This window comes from Podarcis vaucheri (assembly GCF_965113315.1).
Source record: "Podarcis vaucheri genome assembly, chromosome: 14".
Classification (NCBI taxonomy): Eukaryota; Metazoa; Chordata; class Lepidosauria; order Squamata; family Lacertidae; genus Podarcis; species Podarcis vaucheri.
In genome coordinates this window covers 22,762,305-22,783,211 of record NC_138752.1, presented here as the reverse complement: position 1 = coordinate 22,783,211, position 20,907 = coordinate 22,762,305, and the positions used below count along the sequence as shown (strand labels likewise).

At 44.6% G+C, this 20,907-nt stretch overlaps 1 long non-coding RNA gene across 2 annotated transcripts in view; it reads right to left on the bottom strand.

Moving 5' to 3' along the window:
- Window positions 1–20,907, bottom strand: part of LOC309518596 — a 52,236-nt gene that overhangs the window by 26,711 nt on the left and 4,618 nt on the right. For both annotated transcript variants that reach the window (XR_014213538.1, XR_014213539.1), the window contains exon 2: window positions 18,670–18,734. This is a non-coding gene — a long non-coding RNA (uncharacterized lncRNA). The remainder of the gene's footprint in view (window positions 1–18,669; window positions 18,735–20,907) is intronic.

Sequence of the window (20,907 nt, the reverse complement as noted above, 5' to 3'; positions counted from 1 at the left end):
CGGGCGCAGGATGGTGGGCATCTGAGGCCAGCCTTGCTTTCATTCGTTGCTGTGTAAGGAGAGTGAGAAGCGCCGGTCAAATGGTGTCACCTTGGGAAGAAAGCACTTCTCTTGCCAAGAGAGGTCCAAAGGGAGAGTCTTGTAAAGTTCTCAAGGAAGACACGTCCTTTGGCCAACATCTCCAAGCACCCAGAAATCACTGTGCTTACAAAATGGTTCGTGACTCCTTAACAGCCAGTGCATATTGACACTGACAGCTCCTCAACCCGAAAAACAAAATGGGTCACACTGAGAGGATAAATTCTTGTCCTCTGGACTGGTTTCACCTACATGGATTTTACAGCAGAGAGTTGATTTGCTTTACACATAAATCCAAATTCTGTATCAAGGTGATGCCAAGTACCCTTATTGTTTTGCTGTTTTGTTTTACTTAGGTTCATGTTTTTATCTTGTATTTTACTCTGTGGACCTCCCTGAGATCTTATGATGAAGGGAGGTATATAAATCTAAGAAATTAAATACCGTAAATAAACAATTAAATAATTACTCTATCTTCCCTTGGTTTGCATTATTTGTTTCTGTTCTTGCTAATGAAAAGCAGAGTAAAAAAGCTATGTAGACCACTGGAATCCCAGCCCCTGGGAATGCCTACCCAGCCTCATGCATCAAAATATTTCAGGCAGGCTCTGAGTGATTCCAAAAGCTGTGAGTTTGTGAATAGGGCTGATGTGGCTGTAGCTGCTTGAAGAAGGTTGCGGAGTCTCAGGCACGGAGCCTAAGTGTGGCTCTCTAGATCTCTCCATCAGGCTCCAGGCTATACCTGCTATTCAGCCACACCCCCTCTCTCCAGGCCACACCCCTCACTGGCCTTGCCAAAATGGAAATAAGATTCAACTGTCAGTCTGGCAGCATCACATCGGGCAGCAAAATATCTTGGGTCAGTCCAGCATCCTGTTAACCAGGCCTGGGAGACCTTTGGCCTTCCAGATGTTGTTGAACTACAATGCCCATCAGTCCCATGCTCCATGGCCAATGGTCAGTGATGATGGGAATTGTAGTCCAGCAATATCCAGAGGAGGAAGGGTTCCCCAAAACTGCTATAAAACCTTCTGGAACTGGAGTTTGGTTCTTTTGCAGCCCTAAGCACAGAATGGTGCAGGAGACACCATAATTATCTCTTGCAAGTCACAGGACAACCTCCCCACTTCATACAAACACAGCTCCCCCCCCCCATTGATGCTAGGTTGCCGGACCAGCTTGGCAGCTTCGGAAAGATAATAAACAAGACTTCCAACAGCACTTTCCATCTCCAAGGCAATAAACAAAACTCCCCCCCCCTTCTGTAATGAATGCTTGCAACACCGCCCTGTGCTGCTATTATTATATCTGTGTCACCAAAGGGAGAAACGGTGTTCCAAAGTGAGGTGAGGAAACTTGCCCGAGGCCATAGGGGGTGGTGAAAACACCGTGGCAGAGGTGAGATGAGAACTCTGTCATTCTCTCACGCCTACCTTCAGCAGCCAGCCTCGTTCAAGAGCAGCTCCTTCATCTTTTGCCTACACTAGGAACGTTAAGGATGGGTAGGGACGGATTTTCAGTTTTTTAAGCAGGGCCTTTCAAACCATACACAATTTTGCCTCTGGGGCAGAGGTGGGGAACCTCAGGCCTGGGGTCAAACATGGCTGTCCAGTCTTCTTTTTCTAGCTCTCAGGACTCTCCTGGGGCAACACTTCCTTTCCTCAGACCATGCCCTCGCTTGCATTGCTTCCCTGCTCCTTGAGTATTGTCAACAGGCCGGAACGTGTCATTGGACCCCTAGGATGCCTCTTGCCTGGTTGGAGTGTACAGCCTACTTTGTAAAAGCATCATTTACAACCTGACCACTTTTGTTTTCGGCCATGTCTGCCACTGGTGTGTGGCCCCCACAAAGTTGCCCACAAGGGAATGTGGCCCCTGAGGTGGAAAAACCACACACACACACACACACACACACACACACACACACACACACCATTCTAGAGCACCCAGATCCCTTCACCTAGCCACCCTGAGTGGCTATTTTACAGTGCTGATTCAGGGCTTCTTTGCCAGGAAGATTGCTGATGAACAGCTCCAGATTATCAGCTCATGGCTGGGAATCTCTCTGTGTTGATCACAGAAATATAGGAAGCGGTTAGCTTATCTAACCCAGTATTGCCCGCTCTGACTGGCAGCTACTCTTGGGGATCTCAGGTGAAGGTCTACTTTGTCACCTGCTTACTCAGACCCAAGAGCCACCTCTGACTCCCAAGTTACAACATGGGACCCACTTTCACATTTCCACTTTTGATTTTTCCTTAATCGACGATGTTAAAAACCAGATGAAAAGATAAGTTTCCTAAAAAATGTTTTTAGCAGGTGCCAAAAAGAGTACAGTGAAGGCACGTGCCTAATGTCAATAGGCAGGGTGTTCCCCAAGTGTGGGTGCTGCCACACTAAAAGACAGATTTCTTACCAATGTGGAACAAGTATTATGTGGCCCCTGTAACGGTGCCAGTTCTGCAGATCGAAGCTCTTGAGTGGCAAACAATGTGTGAAAACCTGTTTGAAATATTAAGCTCCCATCTGCAAACACCTGTAGTCCAGTACTGGTATTGAAAGTCAGGGTTTGACTCCAAATATCCCCCACCCCTTCAAAACACTCATCATGTGTTCAAGAAGATTGGACTTCCCCTGACAGTTTCTTCATTTTACAGAGTTTGGGTATGTTTTAGCTGCAGAAGAGACAATTATGAGGTGAGAGGATAGATATATCCATATATCGAAAGACTGTCCTGTAAATGATAAAGAAGGCTGATCGCCGAAGAATTGATGCTTTTGAATTATGGTGCTGGAGGAGACTCTTGAGAGTCCCATGGACTGCAAGAAGATCAAACCTATCCATTCTGAAGGAAATCAGCCCTGAGTGGTCACTGGAAGGACAGATCCTGAAGCTGAGACTCTGATACTTTGGCCACCTCATGAGAAGAGAAGACTCCCTGGGAAATACCCTGATGTTGGGAAAGATGGAGGGCACAAGGAGAAGGGGACGACAGAGGACGAGATGGTTGGATAGTGTTCTCAAAGCTACCAGCATGAGTTTGACCAAACTGCGGGAGGCAGTGGAAGACAGGAGTGCTTGGCGCCCTCTGGTCCATGGGGCCACGAAGAGTCGGACACGACTAAACGACTAAACAACAACAAAGTTGGTTTTCTGTTGCCCCATTGGACGAGATGCAAATTACAAGATGAAGGATTTAGACCAAACATTAGGAAATCAATAACATAATGTTGTTAATACAAATCTATGGCACGCCCATACTGTGTATGGTTCAGGGTCATTGTAGTTTTGGTCACCTGACTTCAAAAACAATACTGTAGAACTGGAAAAGGTTCAGAAATGGGCAACCAAAATGATCAAGGGGACGGAGCAACTCCCCGGTGAGGAAAGGTCGCAGCGTTTGGGACTTTTTAATCTATGGGAAAAGCAAGCTCTAGAAGGGGGATGTGACAGAGGTATATAAACTAAAGCATAGCACAGAGTAAGTGGCATGGGAATGGTGTTTGTCCCTTACTCATAAACTGGAGAAGATAGAGAAAACTTTTTCTCCACCTGTCATAGCACTAGAACTCATGGCCATCCCATGAGGCTGAATGGTGGAACATTCAGGACAGATAAAATAAAGTACTTGTTCATGCAGTGCATAGTTAAAACTGGGGAACTTGCTCCCACGAGAGGCATGATGGATAGCTTTAAAAAAGGGTTGGACAAATTCATCAACGAAAAGGCTACCAATAGCTACCAGCCATGATGGCTATGCTCTGGCTCCACAGTCAGAGGCAGAGATGCTTCTGAACACCAGTTGCCTGGAAGGTGGTGCATTCTTCTTCACCAGAAGTTTTTAAGCAGAGGTTGGATCAAGTATGCTGCAGCAGTGGATTTCATGCATTGTCAGGGAGCTGGATTAGATAACCTGTTGAGATCATGTCCATGATTGTTCCATTACTTGGTATTGGTTACTGTCTTAGGTCCCCCAAGGTGAGCAGCTGGGATGTAAGAGTTAAAGGCAAAAACAGTGGAAAGGGCAAAAGATACATATCATCCCATAAAAACGTGACCACCCATGGCTGCTAGTGTCCGAGTCCTTCCTTTTAACAAGCACACCCCGTACTTTCATTAACCCGGGGCCAGCTTGAATAGCAGACTGTCTCTCCGAGTTCAGAGGGATTTTGTAAAAGCCGTTTCTCAATGGGAAGAGAAGGGGGGGTGGGAACAACCCAAAATATATATTAAAAAAAACCATCCAGGCCACCTACTAGGAGCTCCTCTTTCTCACTGGGACCTGTTTCTTTAGCAGAGCTCAAGCATAAATAAACTTGTTTACCACCATCCAAATGTTAATGATAATGAAGCCTTGTTTGTTTTGCCACAATGACAAGTAATTTGTGTGCTGTTGAACGAGAGGGAGGGAGAGAAAAAGAGAGAGAACGTATTTATGGTTTATAGTTTCTCATCAACGCCCTGAGCCAAGGCCCATGCTGTCACTGGACTCTTTTCCTTCTGGACGCCCTTTTGATGGCTTTCCAGGGAATAAATTCTGTAGCCTCGCTTGATCTGGTGCCTCAAGAAGAGCAGTTGGTTAGTAACATGCAGCTGATCTGCATGTGCGTCGCTTGATGGCTGCAACATCAAGGGATGACTTGCATGTGTGGATAAGCCAGGGCAGATTTAGCTCATACTGCCATTTTGCCTCACACCACTTTTATTTGGGAGTTCTCGTGTTCAGCTGTTGCCACTCACAGCTTCAAAAGAGGGTTAGACAAATCCATGGAGGGAAGCTGGTAAAATGTGGACTAGACCATGTTAACATGAGGTGGATTTGTAGCTGGTTGGCTGGCTGAACCCAAACTATGCTCAACCAAATGGTTTCACATCATCCTGGAATAAATTAACAAGTGTGGTGCTGCAGGGTTCAGTCCTGGGCCTGGCATTGTTTGACATATTTGGATGAAGCACAAATGTAAGGTTCTGCACTTAGGTAGCGATAAGCAGGTGTACAAATAAATGGATAGGGGAGACCTAGCTTGACAGCAGTACACATTAAAAGTAGGCCACAAATTTAACATGAGTCAACAGTGTGAGGTGGCAGCAGCAAAAAAGAAAAAGCTAGTGCAATTCTAGGCCGCATCAAGAGAAATATAGATTCCAGATCAAGGGAAGTAATTTATTTCCTCTTGGCTAGACCCCACCTGGAGTCCCATAGCCAGTTCTGGGCACCACAGTTTAAGAAGGAAATTGACAAGCTAGAACGTTAGCAGAGGAAGGCGGCCAATATGACCTTATGTGGAATGGTTGAGGGAGTTAGCTATGTTCAGCCTATAGAATAAAATATTGAGAGGTGATATGATAACCATCTTCAAATATCTGAAGGAGTTACATAGACGATGGAGCAAACTTTGCTCTAGAGCAGTGATGGCCAAACTTGGCCCTCCAGCTGTTTCTGGACTACAACACCAATCATCCCTAGCTAGCAGACCAGTGGTCAGGGATGATGGGAACTGTAGTCCCAAAACAGCTGGAGGGCCAAGTTTGGCCATCACTGCTCTAGAGGATAGGACCTGAAGCAATAGATTCAAATTACAAGAAAGGAGATTCCGGCAAAACATTTGACAGAGGAACAGCCTATTTTGGAAGGTAGTGGACTCTCCTTCATTGAAGGCTTTTAAACAGAGGTTGGATGGCTATCTGTCAGGGATTCTTCAACTGTGATTCCTCCATTGCAGGGGCTTGGACTAGAAGACCAATGTGGTCTCTTCCAACCCTACAATTCTAGGATGCTCAGATTCTCCTGTTATTCCATCAGGGTTGTATGGAAACATCCATCCCCAGCGAGAACATCTTTTCCGACTAAAGTATCAACAAGTATACGTGGTCACAACATCTAGATTTGCTGTGATGTGGCCGATATGTATTTTGTAAACACTTCTCATTAATATATAAACAAACAGCCACCAAATAGCATGAAAGGCACCCAGCCTTCCCTTTCCGCATCACTACATTATGGGTTATTTCCTCAGCTATAGGCAATCTTCATACATTTTTATACCCTCCGTCTATTCCCAAACGCTGTTTGGGCAATGGATAGTCTTGCTGCAGCAAGCAGAAATATCAATCTCTTGTTTTAAGGAGTGCAGTTTGGAAAGGTGTGTTTCAGTTCACATATTGTTGTGGGAAGTGCAAATTAGGTAATTTCACGCTATAATGTGAACTGAACCAAATTTCTCTCCCTTTCCTACCCTGGCGATATTCAGTGGGATATTGTTCCAGAACTCTGATGTTCCATTCTGATATAATTCCTAATACCTGTCCCCTTGTCTGGTTCACTTTTAAATATGTGTGCACATTTAATGAGCCCTGGAATCATTCCCCCACCTGAGTGGCAATGTATCAGGTTGTTTGTTGTTGTTGTTGCTGCTGCTGCTGCTGGGCATTATTTATTGCATTTATATACCAACTTTTTCTCCAAGAAGCCCAAGGTGGTATGCCTGATTCTCCCCCTCCTCATTTAATCCCCACCAAAAGCCCGTGAGGTAGCTTAGACTGGTGGCAATGACTGGCCCAAGATCACCCACTGAGCTTCATGGCTGAATGTAATTATGAACCTTGGTCTCCCAGGACATAATGAGAAATGGTGCTTAATGGCATTTTAATCTTTCTTTCTTTGTAGGCATGATCGCGGAGTGGGGAGTGGGGTCCGGAGGGAGCACACTCCCCACCCGCAGGCGGCCACAGTCTGCCTGCACGCGTGACCTTGCGGTGCGGGCACACCCCCTCCCCCGACAAGCCACAGCTGTCTGAACATCGTTGCCTCTGTCTAACCCTTTGCGGTCTCAGTAGTCTGCAGTGTCCTGTCTGTAACCTTTGTCTCTGAGACCTTTTGTCTCCATCGTCATACACTGTGCAAGGGGAAAATGATGCGGTGGAAACAGGTGCCAAAATAACTTTGTACCACCCCACTATCTTGGGACCGGAAGATGTGTGAAGGTCACAGCCCAAAATGTATCTGCTTGGTTTGCATATTTGTGTCAATAAAAGGAGGCTCCACAGGGCTGGCCGGCAGCTTGCATGCAGCCCACCTGTGCGCAGCTCACCTGCTTTATCAACTCCTCATGTCCATCACTTCATTTCTTTCTTTCTTTCTTTCTTTCTTTCTTTCTTTCTTTCTTTCTTTCTTTCTTTCTTAGAAAACTTGAGGAGTGAAGGTGATGGGTGGACAGTTGTATATTAATCTTGTGGTGATGGTGGGGAACTTATGGAAAATCATATTAAGTAGGGGGGGGGAAATAGCTGCATTCCAGATGCAAGACACAACACCTACAAGTCTAAAGGGGCGGGAAGAGAAGATTCTGCAAATTTTTGTTTCGGTGAAGGAGGGGAGAACAGGAAAGCTGCATTAGAGAGGAAGGACGATGAAGGGAAGTGTTTGACACATGAGTATCTCTTGAGCCCTGTTGCCAGCTGGCTTCTGCTTTGTTTTGACTGGTTAGACCAAGTTGTTCCAGAAGTGTGCAAGAACATGGACATTGTAATATTGCAGGAACTTCTCAGAATGTGGTGTATTTTCAGGAAAAGAACAAAGATATATGGGCTTTAGATTGCTGTGGGCACATCAGGGGCTGTAATTTCCATGGAGTGCCTTGGATGAAAGTGAGCACTCTTCAGCAAAAAGCAACTGATAGCAATGGTCATTCAGTAGAGACTTTAAAACAGGGTTAACTAAATGTTCACAAAGGAAGCGGTTTGTTGCATTAGCAAATATAAGTGTCGTCTTCACGCAATACATTTGAAGCACTGTGATGCCACTTTAAACAGTCATGGCTTCCCCCAAAGAATTCTGGGAGCTCAGGGTGCTAATCATAGTCAGGAGACTCCTATTCCAAGAAAGGCAATCAAATGAAAGTTTCTCTCCACAATGTTCTATGAGTCAATGGTGTCAATAAAAGGATACCATGTTGAATAGAATGTTTGAGTACTTCCATCCCCTGACTGATATTCCTTTTGTGAAATGGTTAATTTGTCCAGAAGCACAAAGTCTCATACTTGCAAAATCTAGGCTTCAAAAAGATGTGCATTTAAAGTTTTCCATTTCCCCCCTCAGTCACTAAACTAGCTGTAGTTAATAAATGAAGGAGTTTTTAGTAGTTATATTAATAACTTCTTTAAATTCTTTAGTAGTTATGTTAATCTGAGGAGTAAAATAAGATAGGCTAATTTTGGGTCTGGTTGTAGCAATTGTCCCATGATTTGATTAACTGTTTGAAAAAAAAATTTCCTAAAAGGGAATTATTTGGGGGCACAATTTTCCAGGATAAGTGGACTGCAAATGGATTTTTTTCTGGAATCAAATAAAATAGAAACGAGCACGAGACATGCACTAAATTCCATTTGTTTTCTGGAAGATTCTTTTATGTCATGTGAAAGTGCAGATATAATGCAGGAATTAACAGTTAGGGAAACATCTGGGAAATGGAATAAACAGCTGTGTGGATGCCTGCTCTGGTCCACACCCAAAACTCAAACCACTACACAACACCACATTGCTACTAGTGAAGCAACTGTTTCAGGAGAAGCAGGAAATCAGGCCAGCAGAAAAGAAAGTTCTAGTAATTTGGAAGAGTGTCCCTTTCAGGAAAAGCTCAGAGCAGGCACCCAAGAATTCAGAATTCTCAGCCTCTTTGAACAGAGCATGCTCAACTCAACCAGAAGGATGGGAGGGTGGAAGTCAAACTTCTAAATGATAAACACAGCCTTGCGTCATAATGAAGGCTTGCCTTTCAATTTGGGAGCCGGGGCTAGATATTATGTGCGCAAGTCAGGAAATAAACAGCGCAGATACATTATGAGCAATGAACATAAAAACCACATGTCATGGGCCCCGATTGATATCGATAGCAGCAGCGTAATGCAATTTAATTGAGGGGGGGCATTATTATAGATTAAGTTATGGGAACTCTGGAGTCAACTGCAGTTAGGATAATGAAGATGAAAAGGTAAGAGCAGAAGGAAAGCCTGGATGCTGAATCAGGCCAAAGGCCCATCGAGTCCAACATCCTGTCTTCACAGTAGCCAACTGATGCCCCAGTGTAAGTAGAACCAGAGCACAAGAAGACTTTTCCCTTCTGTGATTTCCGGCAACTGGTATTCAGAGGCACACAACCTCTGAAAGTGGAGGCAGAACATAGTCATCATGGCTAGTAGCTATTGATAGTTTTATCCTCCATGAATTTGTATAATCCTCTTTTAAAAGCGTCCAATATGGTGGCCATCACTACTTCCTGTGGAACTAAGTTCCACTGCTTAACTATGCCCTGTGTGATGCAGCATTTTCTTTTGCAATGACTATGTGGGAGACAACATTGCTGTTGATGCTTCCCCACTTGATGCTCTAAGCTATCTCAGGACAGGCTTTCCTCTAGCAGTTTTCACATTTTTAAAGTCTTTTGTTGAGTACCGCCCCCTCCCCCCTCCCCCGGGGATGCTAGAAGAATGATAGAAGAATGAATTCCTGTACAAAACATCCTCATCTACTCCCATCTCGGCTGTGGCTGATGTAGTCCAAAAGATCTGGACGGTGCCAGATTGTGGAAGGCTGGTTTGAATGTTATCAAAATATGCCATTAAAATGCATATTGTGCAAATTTGGTCTAATCTTTCACTCTTGATTGGTAATGCATTTCTTCTCTCTCTCTCTCTCTCTCTCTCTCTCTCTCTCTCTTTGTTGATGTGTATCCTCAAATAATTTTTGAGGATAATATAGTGAGATGTGGATCACTGGAAGCTATTTTGCACTGAGTCAGACCAGGACAGCTCAGTCAGTTGAACACGAGATTCTTAATTTCAGGATCATGGGTTCGAGCCCTACTTTCCTGCATGGTGGGGGTTGAACTAGATGACCCTTTTTGTCCCTTCCAACTCTACAAAGTCTATGATTCTGTGATTCTTTGGTCCATCTAGCACAGTACAGTCTACACTGGCTGGCAGCAGCTCTCCAGGGTTTCAAGAAGTGAGACTCTCCCTGCTCTATCTTGTCCATCATCTCCCTTTCGAATTTCAGGAAATAGTGGGGAGGTGGAGAAGAAGGGGGATAACCATGCCAGGGGTCAGAGAGGTTATATCCACAACCAGTTTTGGAGCTGGTTGTGTAAGCTGGACTTGCTGAAATCCCCTCTTCTGCACAACTACTAAAAGGCACAAGGTCTCTGTCCTCTCTTTTTAAAAGTATTTATTTATTAGTGCATTGCCACACACACACACGTTCCAAGGCGATGCACGAAATGCAATAAAAGCAGCTAAAAACATTGCTTAAAAAAACACAGAAAGTAACAGCACAAAAAAATTAAAATGATACCAAGTAGAGACCATGTCTTCAATTGTTTCTGGAAAGGGTCTATATACCATCTCAACAGGAATGCTATTCCGAAGAAAGGGGCAGCCACCAAGTTATTGTGGAGTCAGCTTCTGACTTTGGAATTTGCAGGAGAGACTCTGCCACAGACTGCAGCCATCTACTAGGAGTACAGTCATACCTCGGGTTGAAGTTGCTTCAGGTTGAGTGCTTTCAGGTTGCGCTCCGTGGCGACCCAGAAGTAATGGAACGCGTTACTTCCAGGTTTCGCCGCTCGCGCATGCGCAGACAGTAAAAATGACATCACACGCATGCGCGAAAGCGGTGAATTGCGCACGCGCAGATGTGGGTTGCATTCACTTCAGGATGTGAACAGGGCTCTGGAATGGACCCCGTTCGTATCCAGAGGTACCACTGTATATGGGATAAGGTCGTGCCTCAAGTCCTGAGCTGTATAGGTTCTTATATGTTTGTACCAAAACCTTGAACTTGGCCAGGTAGCAGATTGATAGCCAGTGCAAATCCTGCCAACGAGGTGTTAGAGGCTAGTGGTAGCTTGCCCCCACAAGAAACTGTGTTCTGCAACAGCTGCAGTCGTCAAACCAACCTTAAGGGTAGCCCCACATTGAGGGCATTGCAGCTATCCAACCATAGGGCTACCAACGCAGGGACAACTGCAGCCACGCTATCCCAATCCAAGGTAGCTGTCCAACCAGCCATGGCTGGTGAAAGACTATCCTAGGACACCTGTGCCTCTGGTGACAGAGCTGGCTCCAGGAGACCCCCTTCCTGCCTTTGCACACCACCCTATTTCTCATCCATTTTGTATCCTGCATCGGCAACCTTCACATCAACCCCTGACGAGTGTCAGGGAGGCTGAAAGGTGCTCTTCAACATTGTGCCTGAAAAACTTACTCATCGGTGTCAAGTGCGTGACTAGCAAGAATTCAGGTGTGTTTTCAAGCATTTAAAAATAATTCCGAGTCCTCCTTTACCCTTTTTTAATTGGGGACTTAGGAAAGGGGCTGTGTCAGCCAAGCAGTGCCATCTCTTGGTTAAAAGAGGAGTTGCTCGAGCTTTATGGGGGTTGAGGAAACAGGATTCTGCTGGTTTAAACAATTAGCGTTTTTCTACGGGGTCCAATCAGTTACTACAGAGAATGCTGCCAAGCTACACTTGCTGAAGTGCTCTCTTCTACTAAAGATGAAATATAATGCAGTCCTCTTTCTCAGCTGGCCACCCTAGTTAAGACCCAGGATACATTCTGACTTTGGGAATACAGTGGTGCCCCGCAAGACGAACGCCTCGCGAGACGAAAAACTCGCAAGACGAAAGTTTTTTTTCGTTTTCGAGTTGCCTCGCAAGACGAATTTCCCAATGGGCTTGCTTCGCAAAACGAAGCTCCGGGGATAGCGGGAAAGTGCAGCGCGTCTTCCCCGCTGTCCCCGGACCTCTTTTGAAGCAAGGGGCGGCGGGGAGAAGATCGCTTCTCCCCGTTGCCAGCCCTGCAAGCTCCGGGGATAGCGGGAAAGCGCAGCGCGTCTTCCCCGCTGTCCCCGGACCTCTTTTGAAGCAAGGGGCGGTGGGGAGAAGATCGCTTCTCCCTGTTGCCAGGCCCGCAAGCTCCGGGGACAGAGGGGAAGGCGTGTGCGCCTTCCCCTGTTTCCCCGGACCCCTTTTGAAGCAAGAGGAGGCAACAGGGAGAAGCGATCTTCTCCCCTCCGCCCCTTGCTTCAAAAGAGGGGACAGAGGGGAAGACACGCGCCTTCCCCTCTCTCCCCGGAAGGTCTCCATAGGAACTCATTGATTGATTTTCAATGCATTCCTATGGGAAACCGTGCTTCGCAAGACGAAAAACTCGCAAGAAGAAAAAACTTGCGGAACGAATTAATTTCGTCTTGCGAGGCACCACTGTATAGTGGTGCCTCGCATGACGAAAAGAATCCATTCTGCGAGTCTCTTCGTCTTGCGGTTTTTTCGTCTTGCGAAGCAAGCCCATTAGTGGCTTAGCGGATTAGCGCTATTAGCGGCTTAGGGGTCTTAGCGGATCAGCTGATAAGCGGCTTAGCGGCTCAGCTGTTAAGCGGCTTAGGATCAGCTGATAAGAGGCTTAGCGGCTTGGGAAAAAGGGGGGGGGGAGGAAAAAAACCCTGCATGAACTCGCAAGACATTTTCGTCTTGCGAAGCAAGCCCATAGGAAATTCGTTTTGCGAAGCACCTCCAAAACGGAAAACCCTTTCGTCTAGCGGGTTTTCCGTCTTGCGAGGCATTCGTCTTGCGGGGCACCACTGTACAGTTGTACCTTGGAAGCCGAACAGAATCCGTTCCAGAAATCCGTTCGACTTCCAAAACGTTTGGAAACTGAAGCACAGCTTCTGATTGGCTGCAGGCAGGTCCTGCAGCCAATTGGAAGCTGTAGAAGCTGCGTCGGATGTTCGCCTTCCAAAAATAGTTTGCAAACTGGTACAGTCACGTCCGGGTTTATGGCGATTGGGAGCCAAAACGTTCAACTTTGCAAGGTATTCAGGATCCAAGATACAACTGTATTGCATTAAGTTTCCTGATTATAACACTAGCACTTCCATCCCATTTTTAAACATTCCTTTCACACTACAGCACCTGCCGTGTGGTTTTTTTTGACCACCAACTGGCATTCTGCACTCAGTTTCATTCACGCTAGCGGGCATGGTGTGATATAGTGACATTATTGGACAACATTTCTACTCTGCCACCCTTTCCACATATGTGGGGCTTCTGTCCCCTCTTAATTTCCCATGTAAACAGCTGGAAGGACCTGTATTGCTGACCCAAATTTAGTCACTTTACTCCTGCAATTATCCGGTTTAATGGGATTGCAGACGGGTTTTTTGGTTTGTTTTAAATAGCACAGAAATGAGCCCTAAACATGCACTATATTCCATTAGTTTTCTGGAAGTGGCTCGGGCATCATGTAAAAGCTCAAACACAACATGGAAATTAACAGTTGTGTGAACGCAGCCCTAGTTTGCAGTGACGTTTCTGCCTTTCATATGAAGGCTGGCAAAGCGCTGTTGATGCATCTCCTGGGGGAGCAGTGCGCAAGCGCTGGCAAAGCCCCAACCTGCTATGTTGCTTGTATTGCATTTCCTGGTTCTGTTGCCAGGGTCTTAGCTATATTCAAAAGCGTTTTATATGCATTATAACTGTGACACCAGATGGCGCTGTGGAGTCCTGTCTTTCGTCAACGAGATTTCCCTTTATGAAGTTTACAACACGTTTCACTGAAAAGCTTTTTTGATGTGTCTATATCCAGCCCAGCACTATACCAGTCACTGTAACATCAGCAACTGCAAACTGTTGTGGGCAACAGACATATGCATACATACACACTGCAGCTGGAGAGCCAATGTGGTGTAGTGGTTCGGGTGTTAGACTATGACCTTGGGAGACCAGGGTTCAAATCCCCACTTGGCCACAAAGCTTATTGGGTGGCCTTGGGCCAGTCACTGCCTCTCAACCTAGCCTACATCACAGGGTTGTTGTGAGGACAAAACAGGGAGGGGGAGAACCATGAAAGGTGGGATAGAATTGTAAAAATAAATAAATAACATTCATAAATATGCCAACCTATTCCATTGGCATCTGGAGGTGTTTGTACTTGATCAAGGGCTGCCAAGCTTTTTCACTCTATATGTAGAGTTGCAAAATGAATAAACTGTTGTGAGCAACACACACACACATTGCAACCAAACACTTAGCACAAGCACACACTGCTGCCTATTCAATTCTAAAAATATTTCATGTTCAGAATGCAGATATCCTATTTAAATCCCTTATTGGTTACCTATTGTTAGAAACTAGACTTGTTATAACTCAGTTTTGGAAAGACTTGGTAGAGGCAACCTTCTTGAACTGGCTTGACAGAGTTTGGAAATTGGCCCTAATAGAGGAACTGAGCAACAAAATATGATTAGCTAAAGACTCATTTACCTTTGACTGGAACTGTTTTATTTATTACATTAATGAGAAAAACAATGCCTGAACTTTTGCAGGCATCCAGACTATTTTGGTTACTCAAAGTTAATTCATATTCTACATGTTATACTAATGAACTGTGTATTCTTATGCTGTATTTTCACTGTATACCTTAAATCTTTCCTGTCACCTAAGGGGTGTGTGCTATTTTAAAAAAATACATCAATAAAGTTATTGATGTATTTAAAAAACTGCAACCCCTTCAACTGGCTACAGTTGATGGGCACCGTTGTGGACCGAAACATCTGGAGGGTACCAGGTTAATAAAGAATTCTGAAGCCTTTTAAATATGCCTTGATCTTTACGGTTCTCCCAGAATTCAGAATTGGGGAGCCATACACAAGCTTTTTGCAACACCCTGTGAAGCCCACATGAAAGGCTTAAGGGGCGGTGTAAGCCCTTCTGTCATGAACCTGGTAGAGGAATGTGAAATTTTACACACCGCAGCGAAACATTCCACATGGCACCTGCTAGGCTTTTTTGAAGTTGCCTTGTTCAAGCAAGCAAGATATTTAAGTCTACGTAACAAGACTGCTGATAGCTGAAAGCGTTCTGTTCACCTGGGACCGCCATCTCTAAATCCAGCTTTGCAAGAGGCTTTTAATGGAAAATGTCCTTGTTTTTTTGCAAAGGGCTCCTCAGCTGTTATCCCCTCATGTTGAAAGCAAATTCTAAGGCATACGCACGGCTCCAGGAGACTTTACCACAACTGACTACTTTGTATGCTTTTAATTTTGTTTTAAATGCATTTGCTGTTCCTGTGTTTGTAACTGCTTTTAAGTATCTTTAATATAAATTGCCTAGAGATGGTGGTTTAGATGGTGATTAATAAATCAAGGATGATGAGAGTAATACTTAAGCATTAGATTAATTGGGGGGGATTGCTTATAAACTTTGTTTGGGACAGGAAGAAACACAGGATTACATGAAATACTGTCAAACTGTCACTGGAAAAAATGGTGGCCACATACAAAGAAATATTACGAAGCAGTCGGTTTCACCCAGATATAGAGTTATTCGCGAAGCAACAAAATGTGTTAATGGAACATGAAACTGTATTGCGGCACTGCAACAGGTTTGATACGGAAATATTCAAAACAAACCTATGAACTAAAAATCAATGTCTGCAATAGGTAAAAAGGAGATTTAAGTTCAGGGCTGTCTCTGATTATAGCTACTTGCTACAATCAGGAACTAAAAGAAAAAAATGCCATTAGATGATCAGCAGATTAGGAGGAATACTGAAGTAAGATAAGTATTGAAAGGTATTCTAAAATCTTAGGAAGAAATAAGTCATAAAAAGGGGCAACAACACCGTACCAACTATGTTTCATTATTAGGCATATCATTAACTGTGGAAATAAGATCCATTCAGAAATATAACAGAATTTGAAATCTTAATGATTAAAAAAAAAGAAGCTTCTTAGTAAAATATATAGCATTATCAGCCTGATATCTAGAATTGCTTCGGAACTCATTAAAAAAAACCCCAGTGCTTTGACACCAGTATTTAAAATCAATGCAATTTTGAAAGATTCAGTCGTCCCCCATCTTGATTCAAAATGGCACCCAATTGTATCCAAACATAGATAAAAACCTGCTTCTTGATTTCAAGAACCATCCCACAAAACATGGTTGAAATATCCAAATGCATTGTGCACAAACAACTTTCCAAAATACATAGTAGATAATTATGAGTATGGGCTTGCCCTATTATTATTATTATTATTATTATTACTATTATTAATTTTTTTTACCACCCCTATACCCTTAGATTTCAGGGCAGTTTACAACATAAAAAAATCATATCAATGTAAATGGGACAAAGAACTGAGAGAGAACATTCCAGAAGCGGTAGGGAAATGGAAACAGCAACATGTCCCACTGGAGACTTGGCTCACAAATTTAAAAGAATTTCTTTTTATTTAAAAAAAACAACACAATTTAGTCATATGGCAGAATGGTAGAATTAACATGTGATGGAGCTGCAAAGCATCCAGTGCTTACACGCTTCAAATTTCTTGATCATATCTCAAAACAATTATATTTTGGAATACTAAACATGAACTTAAACTTACAATGGGCTACGAGTTCCTGGCACAACCACTTATAATTTTATCTGGATATGTTAAGGTTTAGTTTCACCAGCAGATATGGAATCGATAATACAACCATTAAATGCTGCTTGTGTAGAAATGAACTGTATTGGGGGAGGGGGATGCTTATCCCTATCTTGGAAGACTGCAGAATAAGAGTGTGGGAGCTGGCTCATATAGTAAAATGGATAAATGCTTTAAGCTGAGTAAGAGAAGGTAGACAACCTGATTGTTCATTGAAAACTATACTGGTGTAATAAGACACAAGAATAAACCGGTGACCACATATACTGCTGGATACAATCTAAGGAAGTTTTAAAGATGTTTAAATATGTTTTTGTTGTTCTATCACTTGTTGTTTGCTGCTATGGGCTCCTTTGGGAGGAAGGGTGGGATATATATATATATATAGAGAGAGAGAGAGAGAGAATTTATCATACTTATTTTTTAAAATAATATCTATTCAAAGGAGAAAGAAAATTCTAATTCATGTCCTAAACCTAAAAACCTCACTGCAAATATGAACCCTGAAGCTAATTGTTGTTCATTCATTTGCACCAAGTTAATGTTATGCCTCTCTTTACTACAGATGAAATATGTTCAAAAGTCTGTTGTCCTTCTTCCTAAAAGTCCCCTCTCCAGACTACCTTTGGGTATGTACTACTAAACCTTCCAGATGGTTATGTAATAAAAGCCCAGATCGAAAAAATACAATGAATACAATACACCATCTAGAGGTGGACAGAGAATTTGCAGGCAATTAAAATAACAATAATGGGGGGGGGTACTGTGGCAGATATACACATCCCAAAGCAAGAAGTGGAAGCTAGAGGGAAATCTTGCACAGAAAGTAAGAACAAGTGTTTCTTGAAAGAGCAAACTATAAAGGAATACAGCTATTAACTGAATCTCTTTGCTCTTATTTTTCTGAGGTTGATGAATGGTGCACCCACAAAGGGAATAAGATTCCCAATGTTGTTTTAGCCGAATATATAGCTTTCTAGGTTTGACAGTCAATCAGCATCTCAGGGGCTCAGTCCTATGCCATTCTGCATTTCCGGTCTGATGTCCTCTTATTCAGTGGCGTAGCGTGGGTTGTCAGCACCCGGGGCAAGGCAAGTAATTTGCGCCCCCTAACCCGTGGATTTGCGCCCCCTAACCCTAACCCCCAGATGTTGCGCCCGGTGCCGCCGGCCCCCCCTGCACCCCCCACGCTACGCCACTGCTCTTATTACACATCTCAGGTGCTTTCTCCTGCAGAAGTCAAGGCTCTTTTATCTCACCCCTCACTCAGTTTCAGCAGAGACACAGACCACTGGGAAGTCCTTAGCTGTACAAGTTTTCCATGCACAGCTGGTCACATTTAAAGCCACTTCCTATGTATAATACCAGGTAATAATACTAGGTATGGGGAACCAATGGCCCTCCAGATGTTGCCGAAATACAACTACTATCGGCCCCAGCCAGCATGGCCAGGGTTGATGGAAGCTGTGGTCCAATGATATCTGATATCTAGAGGGCCAAAGCTCCCCCACACCAGGTGTACAGCCTTTCACATAAAATATGTGCCACAGCCGCTCTTGAAGCAAAGAGCCATAAGCTATGCTGGTTGCACTGTAAGTAGTATAACCAGCTTTAGTCATGCTTCCACGCATGTGGGAGCTTGGAGGGAGAAACTGCAATTCATATACCCTCTCCTAACTATTAAAACCCAAGGGGACGCGGGTGGCGCTGTAGGTTAAACCACAGAGCCTAGGACTTGCCAATCAGAAGGTCGGCGGTTCGAATCCCCACGACGGGGTGAGCTCCCGTTGCTCGGTCCCTGCTCCTGCCAACCTAGCAGTTCGAAAGCACCTCAAAGTGCAAGTAGATAAATAGGTACCGCTCCAGCGGGAAGGTAAACAGCGTTTCCGTGCACTGCTCTGGTTTGCCAGAAGCGGCTTAGTCATGCTGGCCACATGACCCAGAAGCTGTACACCGGCTCCCTCGGCCAACAAAGCGAGATGAGTGCCGCAACCCCAGAGTCGGCCACAACTGGACCTAATGGTTAGAGGTCCCTTTAACTTTACCTTTAACTATTAAAACCCACCCGACACCTTCATTACACATCTTTTTGGTGAATGCCGAAAACATACCTCTTGCCCTTTGTTTCCTGAGATGTGTTTCTGGGGGGGGGCCATCCTATTCCTGTGAATGGAACCTGTGGGTATAGGGTGGGTAACAATTTTAATGATAACGAATAACAATAACCCAAACCAGGATCATCTAGGACCTGCATGATCACCCCCAGATGTTACAGAGGAACTGTTGGGCATCTGTTCCGCAGGTGGTTTTAACAAGGGCACTGCTTTTTACGGGTCTGAAGGAAATAAGCACATTTATGGGTGAGGATTACCAATTTATTAATGCACAGTAACCGTAAACATAACAAGGCACATATACGTCTAATCGAACAGACACATAAAGCTTATTACGGCATAGCTAAAGAAATATTAAAAAACCCAACTACCAAAGCTAACACCCCTTCTGTTGTTGCCAAGGAAACCTAAATGAATGGCAGTGGGTGGACCCTGGAATTGGATGGGGGGACAGCACCATTCTAGGTTGGTCTCATGCCGGGTTCCCAACAGTGGTGCCTTCATATATATCCTGTTGCCTTAAACTGGGGAGGGCTGTCCAGGGCCTGGGTTGGCCCTATGTCAGGCATAGGCAAACTCCGGCCCTCCAGATGTTTGGGTCTACAATTCCCATCATCCCTGACCACTGGTCCTGTTATCTAGGGATGATGGGAACTGTAGTCCAAAACATCTGGCGGGCCTGCCCTATGTCATGGACTGGCTGGATGCAGAGGAATGGTGGGAGGAACCAGCTTGGGGACCATCAAGGGAGGAAGACTCAGAGCCCAGGGAGTGGTGGTGGGATGAAGACGAGTGGTCAGAGGGAGAAGACCAGGAAGAGGAGGTGTCGGAAGCTTATAGAGGTAACAAGGCTTCGTGAGCTGGGAGAGTCTGTGGCAGAGAGAAGTCAAGAATCAGAAGCTGAAACTGGCGAGTGGGAGGTCAAGAGGCAGAGACGAGTCAGGCTAGTGAAGAGGCACAGGTACCCTCCCTCCTGCTGCGACAAGCTCCGCTCTTGTCTCCCAGAACCAGGAGTGGCATGAAAAGGGCGGGGGAGAGCTTGGCTGAATACAGGTGCAGTCTCTGATTGCTTGGGGAAAGCCCTGGAGAGGAGCAGATATAGGCAGTTGTGGGGAGCAAGGATCTTTAGTCACTGCAACTGATCTCCTGGAGGAAGACTCACAGAGTGTGCTCATTAGGCCTGGTGTGCTCATTAGGCCTGACACTCAGCCAAGTCTGTGGGGATTGTGTTTTTGCTAATAAAGTGTTAACTCCAACTTTGGACTGTGTGATTACTGACCGGCAAGTTCTGTGACACCCTAACATTGCTTGTGCATTCCTGGAGGAAAGGGAGTTCTATAGCAAATGGCTTTGAACTATAAGCAAATGAGTGAGCCAACCTTTTGACTAATTTATGAAAGATAACCAGTCAGGTAGTTTCAGCCTTTTCTCCTCCAAGTTAGGGCATTCTTTCCCATACTTTACAAGCCATGTGACTTTCTGCGATTAGCTACTGGATAAATGCTGAATATTCAGATTCATATTGACTCCTATAATATGGGTTATAGTTATAAAGCAAGCCTGGTTGGAAGTATCAAAGGCAAAATTGATGACATTGCACTGTGTCTTTGTAATACAATTCTCTTCTGTGATTTTTACTCATGAAATCATAGAACTGTAGGGTTGAAAGGGATTCTAAGGGCTATCAAGTCCAACTCTTTGCAACACAGGAATCCTATAAATTTGACATGATAGTATTATCATGGCATCTAGCTTGAGGATACCGTGCTCCAAATCTCCAGACAAAAAATAGGCCAGAGATGAAAGTGGGCAAAGCAACCAATGTGATTCTTGCCTTTATACCACAGGTGGAGAACTTCTGGCCCACAGGCCTAATCAGGCCTGGCCTGGGTTCCAATTTGGCATGCAAAGCGATTACCCCAAAACCACAACCACATCATGTGTGCCATCAGGCAAGGGGCAAGCAGAGACACAAAAGAGGTTTGTTGTCTGTCCTGATCAACTAACTGGGGTAAAAGCAGGCCAGGTGAAGTCTCCTTTGGCACTAAAAGCAGGCCATAACTCTTCAGGAAGGAGGACTGATAGTGGTAAATCCATTTTAATTTCCTAGAAAGGAAATGCTCAGGTGAGGATTGGTGAGATATCCAGCTCCCTGTGACTTTCCCTGTGCAAATGACCCCAAGCACTTGAAATTAGTATCTATCAGCTTCAGGCTTTGTTTTCTACGGCTAGTTA